The 13,716-nt window shown below is 34.7% G+C and overlaps 1 long non-coding RNA gene across 1 annotated transcript; it reads right to left on the bottom strand.

Annotated features, from left to right (window-relative positions):
* Nucleotides 1–8,937: 8,937 nt before the first annotated feature.
* LOC119188984 lies at nt 8,938–9,618 on the bottom strand. Its single transcript, XR_005112189.1, has 2 exons — nt 9,294–9,618; nt 8,938–9,168 (listed from the first exon to the last, which is right to left on the bottom strand). It is a non-coding gene; the product is annotated as an uncharacterized LOC119188984 (long non-coding RNA).
* Between the last annotated feature and the right edge of the window lie 4,098 nt (nt 9,619–13,716).

Below are 13,716 nucleotides of genomic sequence, written 5' to 3' on the forward strand. Positions count from 1 at the left end.
ATTCAATGTTAAGCAATGCCCATTGCAACGTCATCAGAACGTGTGTTTATAAGGTTATAATACTTTTTACTCTCATTATTGCCAAATACCAAGGGACCATTGGGAAAAACGACAACTTCAACACAATATTATCAGCTATTCTTACAATACGAGAGGTTAGAAATAATAATAATAATAGCAGGCAGATGTTCTTTTGTTCCCTAATGGACCCTTGGATATTTGGGTATTAATGAGAGTACAAAAAAAAAGTATTTTGAACCTTATAAACACACGTTCTGATGACGTTGCAATGGACATTGCTTAACATTGAATTTCTTAACATTTTCGCTTATAACTTTTTATTTATAGTTCTACCGACAAAAAAGTTACTAGACCAAAGTTGTAGAGAATTTAATTTGCAACAAAAATGTTTATAAATTTTTTTTGTCAGATAAATAGTTGATGAGATTCATCGTTAAAACCATTTCAACCCCTATTTTCAAGATGGCGGCCGTGGGACAAGGGTGGCGACCCCACAAACTTGGTTTTAGCTTTACACTGACCCCCCCTACACTTCAAAAAAATAAAATTGCGTCCTCTAAAAAACGCAAGGTAAGGCCTAAAAAATGTAACATTTCAATGGACTAAATATAAAAATATATTTCAACGTCCTAATATGTTCTTTTTAAATGATCAATTAATTGAAAGATGTTAATCTAAACTAGCGCGCACTGTAATTAAAATCCGGATGGTTTATGTGTAAAATTAGTACCTACGTCATAAGAATTAATATGTACTGCGAAAAAAAACGTAACGCGATTTTTTATCACATCTCGCTATTTCGTACGTTTATTATTTAATAGTGCGAATATTTTTCGCCACATTTTGATTCCAGAATGCGTACTAACTGTAATGGCTTTTAATAAAACGTCAATTACGACGGTTACGTTTAAAAAAACCATCGGAGTTTTTTTTCGCACTGTGCACTAACTCTTAGCGATGTTACATTGTAGTATTAATCGGGAACTGTATAAATAGAAAGCGGGTCTTAAATTCGCTGAACGAAAATCGATTTAGTCAAGGATTTAGTAACTTACCTCTAAGTTATAGACGTACACTTTGTTAATTCAGTTTGCAAGGATATTCTGAAACTACTGCTCGAATCCTTAAAGTTCGTTAACTAATAGTAAGCTGTAATGAGAATGGGAACGGAGCCGGCAACAACAGGTTGTTAAAAATAATTAACTTTACGAGTAATAAAAATTTGGGTGTGCCATTTGTAATGTGATTAATCAAAATGTACTAAAACCGCGACGTCCGGTCATTTACTGGAAACTACTAAACTTTGATACAAATAAACGTAACACTCTCGCGGCCATTTCAGTCCATCGCATATCAAGACCAATCGTATAGCTTTAGATCGCAACAGCTGTATGTTTTCAGGGATTCTGTAATCTGTATATTTTTTTGCTATCGGTTCCACTCGCATAAAATAATAATAATATCAGCCCTGTATTATATACTGTCCCATTATTGGGCTCGGGCCTCCTCTACTACTGACAGGGATTAGGCCATAGTCCATCACGCTGGCCTAGTGCAGATTGGTAGACTTCACACACCCTCAAAATTCCTATAGAGAACTTCTCAGGTATGTAGGATTCCTCACGATATTTTCCTTTACCGTTAATGCAAGCAATAACTCACAAAGAATACACACATATTTTTTTTTAGAAAAATCAGAGATGTGTTACATTGGCTTTTGAACCTGCGGACATTGGTCTTGGCCAGTCCATTCCACAACCAACTAGGCTATCTCCGCGTGAAATATTACTAACTATATGTAAATTATATTCTAGTGAAGAATTTTAAAAGAATATTACAAATCGATTTAAGTATCAATGCATCACACATAAGACAAACTTCAAACGTTACATCTGTAATAAAGATGAAACCGTATAAATCGATGATCTTGTTATTTTTTACGATCTTTCCATTTTATAAAATCGTAGTTTAACGAGTACTAAAATCGTCTTGTATATTTTTATCAGATTTACTACAAGACCATTGTAATGGCTTTCTTTAATCGGTCTGTTATATAATGGTAGAATAGTTGGTGAATACAGAATCAATTTCTAAGTAGAGTATTTTTTTGTAATCATGGTTTGAATTTCGGGGTTTTTATCTTTAGCAGACATGACAACCTCATCGTAACTTTTTACAATCTAAAGACATAATTTATTAAATAGCATGACTTAATTTTAAATAGGTATTAGAAAATAAATTGACTCCCTGCTGAACAATTGTTAATAAATTACATTTTTTCTGGCGATCTCTGATTTTGGCCTAGATAAAATACTTTGAACCAGACCTGCGTCAAGACTATTTCATTTGAATTCGTTAAACAGCCAGTCGCGTTCATCTTTGTTAATTAGTGTATTTTAAACTTGTAAGACTTCTTAATTCTAAAAATATACGGTATTGTGATAGACTCCAGTAGCTCATAAAACCAAATTCCTGTCGGCTTCCCTTTATATTTCTGCACAATCAAATTATAATGGGAGCGATTTGCAGACCGTATTATCTATATGTTGTGTCGGGTTCCCTTTCGAAATGTCACCTTTCGCTACTGTTAGGCTTACTCGGCGAGAAATATACGGTTGGGCCGTTAGTACACTAATTATAATTATTGTCCCTCTGCCTTCGAGTATAATTATAGAAACACGAAGTGTTTATTTTATTTAATACTGGCTAAGGTTAAATTTTCAACAAGAATCTTCAGCAACGCTTGTTAATATGTATGCAAAAATATAGTAAATAAAAGGTTAATGAGTTTTGTGGATTTGGTTGGTTTTAGAGAGAACAAAACCTTTTTTTAGCAAATAGGTACATTTTTAACCTGGAAAGTACAATGTATTTTCTTTTAGATAAATATGGTTTACAATCAGTTTATTCTAAGATACATGTATATTGGGTTTTATTCTAGATTGCAGTCTTATGTTGATACGTCATAGTTACTTATTTACTAAATAACAATAATATATATAAAATATATTTACTAAGATAAGACAGATGATGTGGGAGTTGTATCTGACTTGGGTTAATATACTACGCGATATAAAATAATTAACCAGTACAACTAAACTATGACAAAGCGATATAGCCAATCCCGATGCGCGACATATCTAACCAGCGCGTCAATGGGACGCATAAAACCTGTATTAAAATAACAAACATAGTTTTTATCGTTTTGTTGCACAGTTAAAGCGGGATTCTATTTAATGCTGATTAATGCGGTTGTGTTAATATACATTGGAACGTGGATTCCGAGTGTTTGTTTTGTTAAAACATTATTTTATGGTTATATATAAGGGCCTACACACTACGTTGTTAACTAAAATACGCAGTAATCGCGCTCTAGTAAGGAGTTTGTATGCGAATATGGACGCTAATAATATGTGTGGGTATCAGAGATCGCAAGTTGTAGGCGTGCATAAAACAGACCGTCTGTAAAATTGATAACGAAGGCGAGATATCTTACTTTGATTTTCTCATGTACGAGTTATCTAATCAGACAGACGGCTGTGTGTTTTTATAATAAAATATGTTAGTTTATCATATATAAATACAGACTACCACGGCTAGTTGATGAGGAAAATTCTTGGTAAAGATATTTTTCTTTTATTTATGGCACAAAGTTTAAGGATTGAAATAATCAAGAATTTTGAGGGTGTGTGAAGTCTACCAATCCGCACTAGGCCCGCGTGGTGGACTAAGGCCTAATCCCTCTCAGTAGTAGAGGAGGCCCGTGCCCAGCAGTGGGGCAGTATATATTATTGTTATTAATTATATGTATATAGTATTATTGTTATTAATTACTCAGCAAACAATCACAACACAGTGTCCTACAGCAGAAAAACATCAACAGCGCTGAATTCCAATCAGCATTAAAATAAAATATGATTGCGTTTAACAATAACTCGTAAGCCGTAATGTGTCGATCGCCCGCAGCGTTGCGGCAATCGATGCGATAAATTTGTTTTGTTTTAAAACGTGCTAAATAGTAGTAATAACATTGGTTTATTGGTTTTGGATAAACAGTTTCTGTGTTTGAATCCTAGGACACAGAATATGTGGGACAACAGATCAATGGCTTATTATCACAAGGTTCAATATTATATTTTTTCCACAAATTAAGCCATATATACCACACGATCCGTTTTTTTTTCTATAATAATTACCAATATTTCCGAAAGATAAATAAAGCAGGGACCGTGAATTTTAAATCTAATTTTCCCAGCATAATTAAGAATTAATAAAATCTTGTTATAGTGAGACAGCGAAATCAATGTTATGTATGAAATGAAATCTCCCAGAGTGCTATCAGTTGTCCATCCATGCTGTAAAGATATTAATTTGTTTCATGTATTACTGAAATAGTATTCTTGCTAGTTTTACACGCGTATTCGTTTGCGAATTCACGTATACTGGAGCTACCTTACCGCAAACGTTTTTATAACGAAAGCAGTTGTTTTTGAAAAGAAGTATAAACAATTTACTCAACTTTATATGTTAGTAAACATCAGCCACAAATCTTAAAAAATATATAATGTTTAAAAAAGCAACTCAACAATGCGTTCGATCAACCAAGTACAATATTATATAACATCACCTAAGCTACTGATTTGGTATTAAAAGTGTGTGCCACCTTTACCGAGATTTTCCATTTTTGTTTCCGAAACTGACAGCAACTCATCGTACTTTGCGTTAACGTCAAAATTATAATTACTTTGGCTTCAGTTTTAATAAAATAAACACGGAACGTTTTATGTTTAAGTAAGGGTTAATTAGTTGTAACCGCAACGGCGCCGTGGAGCGGATATCTCTAAAACCCATGGCGTGGTAAATGAGCTGTCAGTATTTATTTATTTTCGTGTGATGCATTTTAGTTTTAATGTTATGAATATAAAAATTGTTATGTATTAAGGCATTTTAAATGAAAAAAAAAACAACAAAACTTATATATAAAGAAAAAATTCAAGACTCCAGTGTATGGGTGATTTTAAGTTTTCAAACATGTTTATTTTGTTGTTGACTGTAAACTAGATGTATATCTGCATGCCCTATCAAGATACAGGTGTAAACGTACGTTTAATTATGAAATATTTTTATGTAACTTGAACAGTTTGCGCAACGATTACCCGTTTTGTTACATACACTTGCGTAATCTTCATGTCTTTAATTACCCTGTACTGATATTTGTTAGGACTATACTAGTGTAATGACGTTAATTATCGCATTAATCGAGTCAAAACATGCGTGTAGTTACGATTTATTGCGATAACTTTTCGGAATTCATTATGATTAAGTGTTATCACATATTACTTTATTGGTGGTAGGTCTCTCATATGTAAGAGTTTGCCTGGGTAGGTACAACCGCAATGTCTATTTCAGCCGCCAAGCAGCAGTGTTTAGTTACTGTTGTGTTCCTGTTTTGAAGGACATTGTTACCGGTGTACCTACTGGACATAATAATACTTACATCTTATGTCTCAAGATGGCGAGCGCAGTGGAATATCAAACAATACTTGGTAATTCAATGTGTTGGAAGGTGTTTTTAATGTTTATGGGCTATCGCTTACCATCAGGCGAACGGTAAGCTCATCTCGTCATTCAAAGCAATAAAAAAGAAAAAAAAACACGTAATATTTTTTGCACTATAACGCCTTCATTATTGCGATAATTGGTTTAATACTAAATTAATACTAGCAAGTGCTTGCAGCATTATATTGCGCAATATCTTCGGCATGCGTTGTCACTAGCGGCAATATTTCAATAATTCCATACTCGTGCAACTTGCCGCAAATCCTGCAAGTGTAAACATTTTTAGAAACCTGTTTGCCTTGATTGTTTATGGTAACAATTGTTGCTTGCAAACGTCGACTTCTGCATGCTTTCTTGCTAATCTGAACCTTGCTATAACCGTGAACCTTTCCCTAACTCATACTCTCAGAATTCAAGACGTACAAACATTTTCCTAATCAAGTCTCGCAAGATTCACTACGTTTAATTAAACCCTTGGTGGCCGGGTCACTCATCGGTGCCCCGGTCGTTTGTCTCGCTCCCCGGGGACGCGTTTTTACGGCAAACATGGTCCGGGGCAAATTGGACTCTGTCCAAATGCACTTTTTTTTAAATAATTAAGTTTGATCTTGGTTTGGATTGGATGAACGAGAGACGGTAACTTGGTTGAGCACGTCAAGTTATCAAGGATGTTGATTAACAGGAATTTCACCTCAATTCTTATATCAAATCTGTGTTCAAAAGTATAATGGCAAAGAAACAGCTTTAGAGTTCCAAACAAAGAACCAACAAATACCCCCAAACAATCATTAAAAAAATCAACAAGTCGGAACATTATGTCGCGGCGATGGTATCGCGGTCCGGACTAATGTACAGATTACGGTAATTTCGTGTAATTAAATAGATTACGAGGGCGATCGTGTCGGTTAGGAGAGGGGGGAGGCTCCGGGGAAATGATAGCGATTGTGATAGCGTCCCACCGGGGTTGATTTCGGCGTGGGAATTGTTTTTATTTTAAATTAATGACCTTAAAACGAGACCAGTATTATATAAACTGTCCCACTGCTGGGAAAGGGCCTTTTTTCCTATTGAGAGGATTTAGACCTTAGTGCGCCATGTTGGTCTAGCGCGCATACTTTAAAAATTCTTATGGAGATTTCTCAGGTGTGTAGATTTCCTCAAGATGTTTTCCTCGGTCTGATAGGTCACCAGCGTAGGTGTATATCGTACCTCGCTTCTTCTACGAATGCTACTGAATCATCTCACGTAGATGTTTATTGCCAATGATGATGATGATGATGATTCCGTACAATAAATAAAATAGACTTCGAAATGTCAGTCGTGTGTTTGGAGTTTTGAATGCGACCTACGTCTTGGCGGTCCGCTCCATTTCTAACTATACTATCGTTTCCTTAATTAATCAAGTGCTGATAAGCAAAAAGTGATATTGCACTATCTCCAGGGATTTGTGTTCGGACGTGTAGGGACGCTGCGTGGACACTGACTAGGCAATCCTACCGCAAATTGATAATACGTGTCCCACGCATCTGATTGTACGTTCTATTACAATGTGTCCGGTGTGGAGACAATACGACTATAATGGTCGTATATACCTACATAGTATCACGTCTCTATCCCGTAGAGGTAGGCAGAGACTATGGATTGCCTCTGAATACTAATAATAGTTTTATTTCGAAAGTAAATAAATGAATGGTTGCCGATATTAATACCATACAGAATGGACATAACATTATAATATAATAGGTCATTTGGTTCCTAAACTTGGTTTAACCCTTGTCTTGAGAGTCAGTGTTTCTTCAAGGAAATATTTAGCAGTATATAGTATTCGAATTCGACCGCTTTAAAAAATGTTTTTAAATAGGACTATATTTCTTAACATTGTCATTATATTTCACCATCTGGTTAACATCAGGTGACGCTCGTGGCTTCGCCCGCGCGTAAGATTTCTAACTAAAGGCATACTGCTATGTTGTTACTATTTGCAACTGCTTACCGTTTGATTTTGTTGTTACTGTTTGCAACTTGTCCACTATTAAACTATCCTACATTAAACCGAAACTTCGTGTGTCACAAACTTGGATTTATAAAGATTGTCATTGCACGACAACGTACAATCATTTACAAGCATAAACGGCCAAACATAACGTGCAGAATAATTTTAATATCGCAGCAATCATCTGAGCAATCGGAAGGGCCGTGCCGCCATAATGATCGACATTTGGCGCCGTTCGCACGCCGCGCGTGTCGCGTGCGGAATTATCGCCGGCTAAACATTGCTATATTTAGATAGGTTGTATTTGTGTGTTGCTGTGGCGAGAGCGGTCATGTGTGAATGTTCACGCTTCTTATTATAGGGTAGGTAGAGGTATTTTTTTTTTTTTAACGTAGGTAAATCATCAGATGACTATCTCCCGCCTTGGGATGGGCGGGAGGGCGTGTCAGACTTCTACTGACTAAAAACCTACGGTGTTCCCATCCTTTGCCTATGTGCCTAGGTCCAAGATCCGATGGCATTGAAACCTAGGCAGGCACCAGCCCTAAAGGGCCCCGTCAATGACACTGACACTGCTCTACGAGGCGCGCGTGGAACACTACGCGCCGTACACACGGGCCGTTGGCGTGTTTCGGGCGACGAGCTAGGGTAGGTAGAGGTGAAATGGACTATACTGTGGAGTTATAAAATGTGCCATGTGTAAGCGGTGGTCTATAATAAAGGAGAATGCCCATTTTTGTATGAAAGTTGGGCTACGCTTGCGTCTGTACAAAACCTTCACTAAACTATAGGGAAAATATCCTAGTTTTTATAAAAATGTAAAACAATTGGATATTCGATGGGAGTTCGGAGTAATCAGAATTTTTATAACGCGGTTATTTTGAGGTTAAGTATGGACTGCAATAATGTACGGTAGAAAGTAGTTACGTGCCTAAGTAAGTTCAATATTGCAGTACCTAATTGTTATTGCAATAAACAATTATTGGACGTTCTTTTCACCTAGCTTTAATTGCCCTCAAAAGAAACTGATAGGTAGTAACATATCTGATAAAAGAGAATAAGATAGAATGACGGAATATTAGTTTTTCCACGGAGGATATGTTACCTGACCTTTTGTGTATATATTTTTCTGAATTACTACTTATTCTATTACATGGATTACCTTATCTTTTTTTCCACCTACCATTATCTCACTCCAATATGGTGTCAATACATTTTGTAGAATAGATTCAGCTTAGCTTTTATGACCGGCCGTATGCCTGACGCCAACCGTCTTTGGAGGATTCTGATCCCAGGCAACTCACTTCACAGCCTGATTAGGCTAATAGTTAATTATCACAGGGAAAGAAAAATAAAACGAGAAATACGAAATCCTATGTATATTTTTATATAGATGTATATTTTTAATAGAGGTATATATTCTTGGCATCCCAAAATGAAAACAAGAATTTGATATAGCTGCAGCAGGTTTATATATACTCTTGAACTGAGTGAATCACTTCTTGCAGCGCTGGTTGGGTCATGTCATATTGTCTGTGAACCTCTCTATTAGCTGATCTCCAGTAGGCAGCACAAACTCATTCCAGCATTGAAACCTAAAATATAATGTAGAAGTTGAGTAAACATGTTTCCATTATTATTATTGTTAAACTATTTTCTTTAACTTTGGCAAGATTTTTCCCACATTGTGGGTATGTTAATAATAATCTTCATAACTTACAAACTGGACAGCTCGTCCAAGAAATATACTTGTTGCTGTGGCACCGCAAAGGTGCAGTTAATACACCGCCAGGATAAGCCGTCTCGATTAACTGTCCTGGGTCTAGGCTCTGGACGACATTGTGTTGCTCACTAAAAGCCTTCCGTCTCAAAGTTCGAAACACACACTATATACGTTGTTTTTAACAGACGATTTCTCGACTAAACATTAATATACATAAGAAAAACACTCCGATCTTGAGTAAGATAAAATATTAAAATATAATATATTATAATGATTTAACATTCAAACAAATCTGAAGTGTCAAAATGTCACTATCACTTTCAGTGTCACTGTCACTTTCAGTTGCCAGTTTAATTATAATCTGTACCCATATTTTTATAATTAAAAAATAAAGTCCAGACATGTTTTAGCTGACTTTAGTATTTCTGTCAATACAAGTACAAGTCGCCATTTGTTTGTTTTTGGAACAATTAATATTTTCTCTTTTTTACCAGCTATTTGGAGTTTGTCAAAATTATTAAATAAAATGTATTATTTTATAACAATATATTTGAGATGAATAAATATATTGTTACAGAATAATATACATATATATTATAGATTCAAGTATAAGCACATTTTTTGTACATATTTACTTTTTATTCCATTTAAAAAGGGAATTTGTTATAAATTGGTATCATTTCGCCATATTGGCAGTAAATTATCCGGTGTTTCATTTGCAACAATTAAACAACTTTTTTTTCATATCTTTTAAACCCCCATTCGCTTAATACTGAAATAAATACAAATGAAGTAATAATTAAAATGATGATTTTCTGTGGATATTTGGTTAAGACGCATGACTGACGCAAAGATAGCCTGGTTTTGGGCATTGTCCTTTGAGTACAAATTCCATTACTAAAAAGTTGTGTTTTTTTTTGTGTCACAAAAAATTTTGTAGCCTAAATTGGATATCGTACCTAGAAATTTACTGTTTATAGTTAAGACACGCTGCAAATAGATCAATCACGCGATGGTCTTTGTGACGAAATTGTTGGAGGATTTTGAATTTTTCCTTCCTCCATACTTATCTTTTCCTCAAAGATTTGCAATGTATTAACTTATCTCTGGATTGATCTGGTGGCTGTGGTCTTTTATATAACTCGTTTGCTAGAGCATGACAAAGAAAAAAATATATAATCCATTGCAATCAAGCAACAGCGATTAGACTGTTTATAATTGTATTGTTTTGCCGGAACAAAACAGGTCGAGTATAACTTGTTCATCTTTGATGTTACAAAAATTATTTCTCGTTATCACAAATCTTACGCTGCCAATGCACACGCCCCAAAGTTAACAAAGCTGTAATTTTGACTCATTGATGGACCCCTCCTTGAACCCCCCTCCGCCTTCAGTAATTAAACAACGGACAAAGGACTGTTTGAACAAGTCCCGGTAAATGTTTTAAATATATTTTTCGTTCGTTTATTCATTTGTGTTTTTGTTTTGAGTCGAGTTGCATTGTGTCGTTGGATAATTAATAAATGACATAATTATAAATTGGTATTCGTTTGTAGAAATTTGTAAAGAGTATTGTCGATTGTATGACATTAAAAATATCTGAAATGATATGATATTGTCTATATCGGAGGTCCCCAAGAACAAAATCTCATCTGCTAAATGAAGGCAGTATGGAGGTTTTAAGTTAAGGATGTTTAATAGTAGTGATTGTTAAAACGTAACATGGATATTTCTGCCTTTAAAATTTCGTCATATTAAATTTTAAAGGCCGAAATATCCATGATTATTAATTATTTTTACGTTTTTCTTTCAACTGCGAGAACTAATCACTAACTAGACGTGAATTTAAATTCTTTACTTGCCAATACTTGTTTAGTTACCCAGATTAAAGCCGAAACAAAATGTATGAAAATGGACCTTGAGCTACCACCTTAAGTGAAAATGTAAATATCTATTACTCATTCAGTCAATTAAGGGCGTTTTAAACGAAAAACAAGTTAGAAAATCGTATACGGCTATTAAAGCTGTCCTTCGATTAGAGTTCTCGTACTTACAAAAAACAGATTCGCCCCCTGTCCCTAATTCGTTTTCGTTATTCCCTTAGATATAATTGCCTTTTAAGCATCGAAATACATCCAATTTTACAGACATTATAGATCCTAAATAAACTGTAATATGTTATGGAGAGGTTAGTGCACTTGTATGGAAATTAAAAATCAATTAATTACCTATTTTCGAGCATATAAATGAGCTAGCTGCTTTAAATAATAAAAATACTATTGTGTTTTTTTTCTTTGTCGGTATCATAGCTGCTGTAGTTTATACCTTAAACTGATTTTGAAAAGAGCAACACCAGAGTTTCTTGCCCGTTCTTCTCTGGTGAAAACTGCTTTCCGAACTGGTGGTAGAGTTAATATTGACGGAATCTAAATGTATAACATTTTACAGGTTCAAATAAATTATTTCATATTTCATGTTCGTATTTCGCATATCAGCCACGGTGTCATTTCATTTTGACCTCCAGCAAGTTAATAAGCAATTATTGTTCGATTTAAATGACGTTGCGGGCGATGAAAATTGTGATTGTGAAACCACGATTCGGGCTTGTCACGCAGTTTTTAACTTTATTGTATGAACCATTTATCTCATTTTGGATAATCTATACTAATGTAAAGAGGAATAGTTTGTTTGTTTGTTTAACAAAACTCTCATTAATAAGAAGCTACATTACTTCTGAGTGCGATAGACTAGTTTGTACTCCAAATAAACGTTTTCACGCGGGCGGAACCGCAGGAAAAACCTAGTTTAAAAAAAGAGATTTAATGCACCATGAATAAAGTATAAAATGTATTTCGTTATCAACAAACTCGTAGAATTAAGTTAATTTATAGATATACAAATATACCTAAAGCGTTTGAATCGTATTCACTAAGCAATAATGTATAATACATATTACAATTAATATTTTAATGATAATTTTTTTAACATAAAAAGCATGCGATATTAGAATAAAATATTTTGAAATTATTAAAATAGCTTTATAAACTTGTCTTAAAATAATATTCATAAAATGTATGCCACTACAAAAAATCTGAAAATTTTTACGCAATTATGTTAGATTCGTAGCTTTTCAAAGACAATGTCACTTTGAGAGTGCGATGACATTAAAGAAATGCCATTTTTAGTGGCTGTATACTTAAAAGTAATGGCCGTAAAGTAATAAATAAGATTTACATTAGATATATCGTGATTTGCATTAAAAAATATGGGACCCATTTTATATTACCACTTAAGAGTGGTTCACATAAAAAGTCTACTTTTACTCTTTACCTTTGTATAGTTTATTTTTTATTATCTAACATTTTACTAGTGACTCCGTTTTGAAAGAACTGTTCTTGAAAACGTGTACACGAAATTAATGCGATGTGCTTTTCAAAATTAAAAAACAATGCGATGTATTTGTTACTTTAGGAGGTGGTCTACCCCGGTTTTGCACAGCTATCTTAGTGCAACAAGATATCCAGGGGTTTCCATATGCGGTGAAGGCCACCGCGGGTTTTGGTTGGTATGCCGGTGTAGGCATACAGGGTAGGGACTCAGTCCAACGCTCGCTCGGATGATGTTATACTCCCGAGTGTCGACATTGTGCCGTAAGACCGGTGAAACCAACATGACCGTTCCACTCACCCCTAGTAGCGGCGGTAATATCGCGTTTTCTATCCTGTGAAAAAAAAAGGAGTTTGTCAACCCATATGTCACAAGTTATCGTAGAAAACTACGATTGGTACGAATGTAAATGATTGAAATTTAAGTGTTTCAACCAATTCCGACTCGTGTGCTGAACAAATGTATCCGTTTAAAACATACTATGTCAAATATTATTTCTACAATTTGACACTTTATGTTTTGGACACATCCCTCGTCTGAATATCCGCAAAATTATTTAAATCCCACACTGGTTATATAAGATAATGAAATATACATATTAATGTATTGCAGGATTCGCAGGTAGCACTGACAAAACCAATATTAATAATGTATGCGTAATGTTGGTGTATTTCGCTTCACCAGGCAAATAATAACTGTATACAAATGGTAAATAAATAGAATTACAATTTATCAGTTTATTTATGATGGAATGTAAATGTACGTTTATTTTGTATTTGATAATGATAGCAATAAATATTGGTATGATAATCAAATGCTGTTTGAATTTATATTTCACTATTTTGCTTGCGGTACAAGGCTCGCTGTGTATTTTTGCAGGATACAATTATAGCTTCGATCGGGGTTCTCAAAGTATTTATTGACTCGCTACCCTGCTGCCTAAAATAGCAATGCCCACGCTCCCATCCTTCATAGCAAGGGAGCCAGTAGCTAACCTAGTAACCTAACTAATATTATGGAAGTTAGTTTCTTT

Source organism: Manduca sexta, chromosome 2 (genome assembly GCF_014839805.1).
Source record: "Manduca sexta isolate Smith_Timp_Sample1 chromosome 2, JHU_Msex_v1.0, whole genome shotgun sequence".
Classification (NCBI taxonomy): Eukaryota; Metazoa; Arthropoda; class Insecta; order Lepidoptera; family Sphingidae; genus Manduca; species Manduca sexta.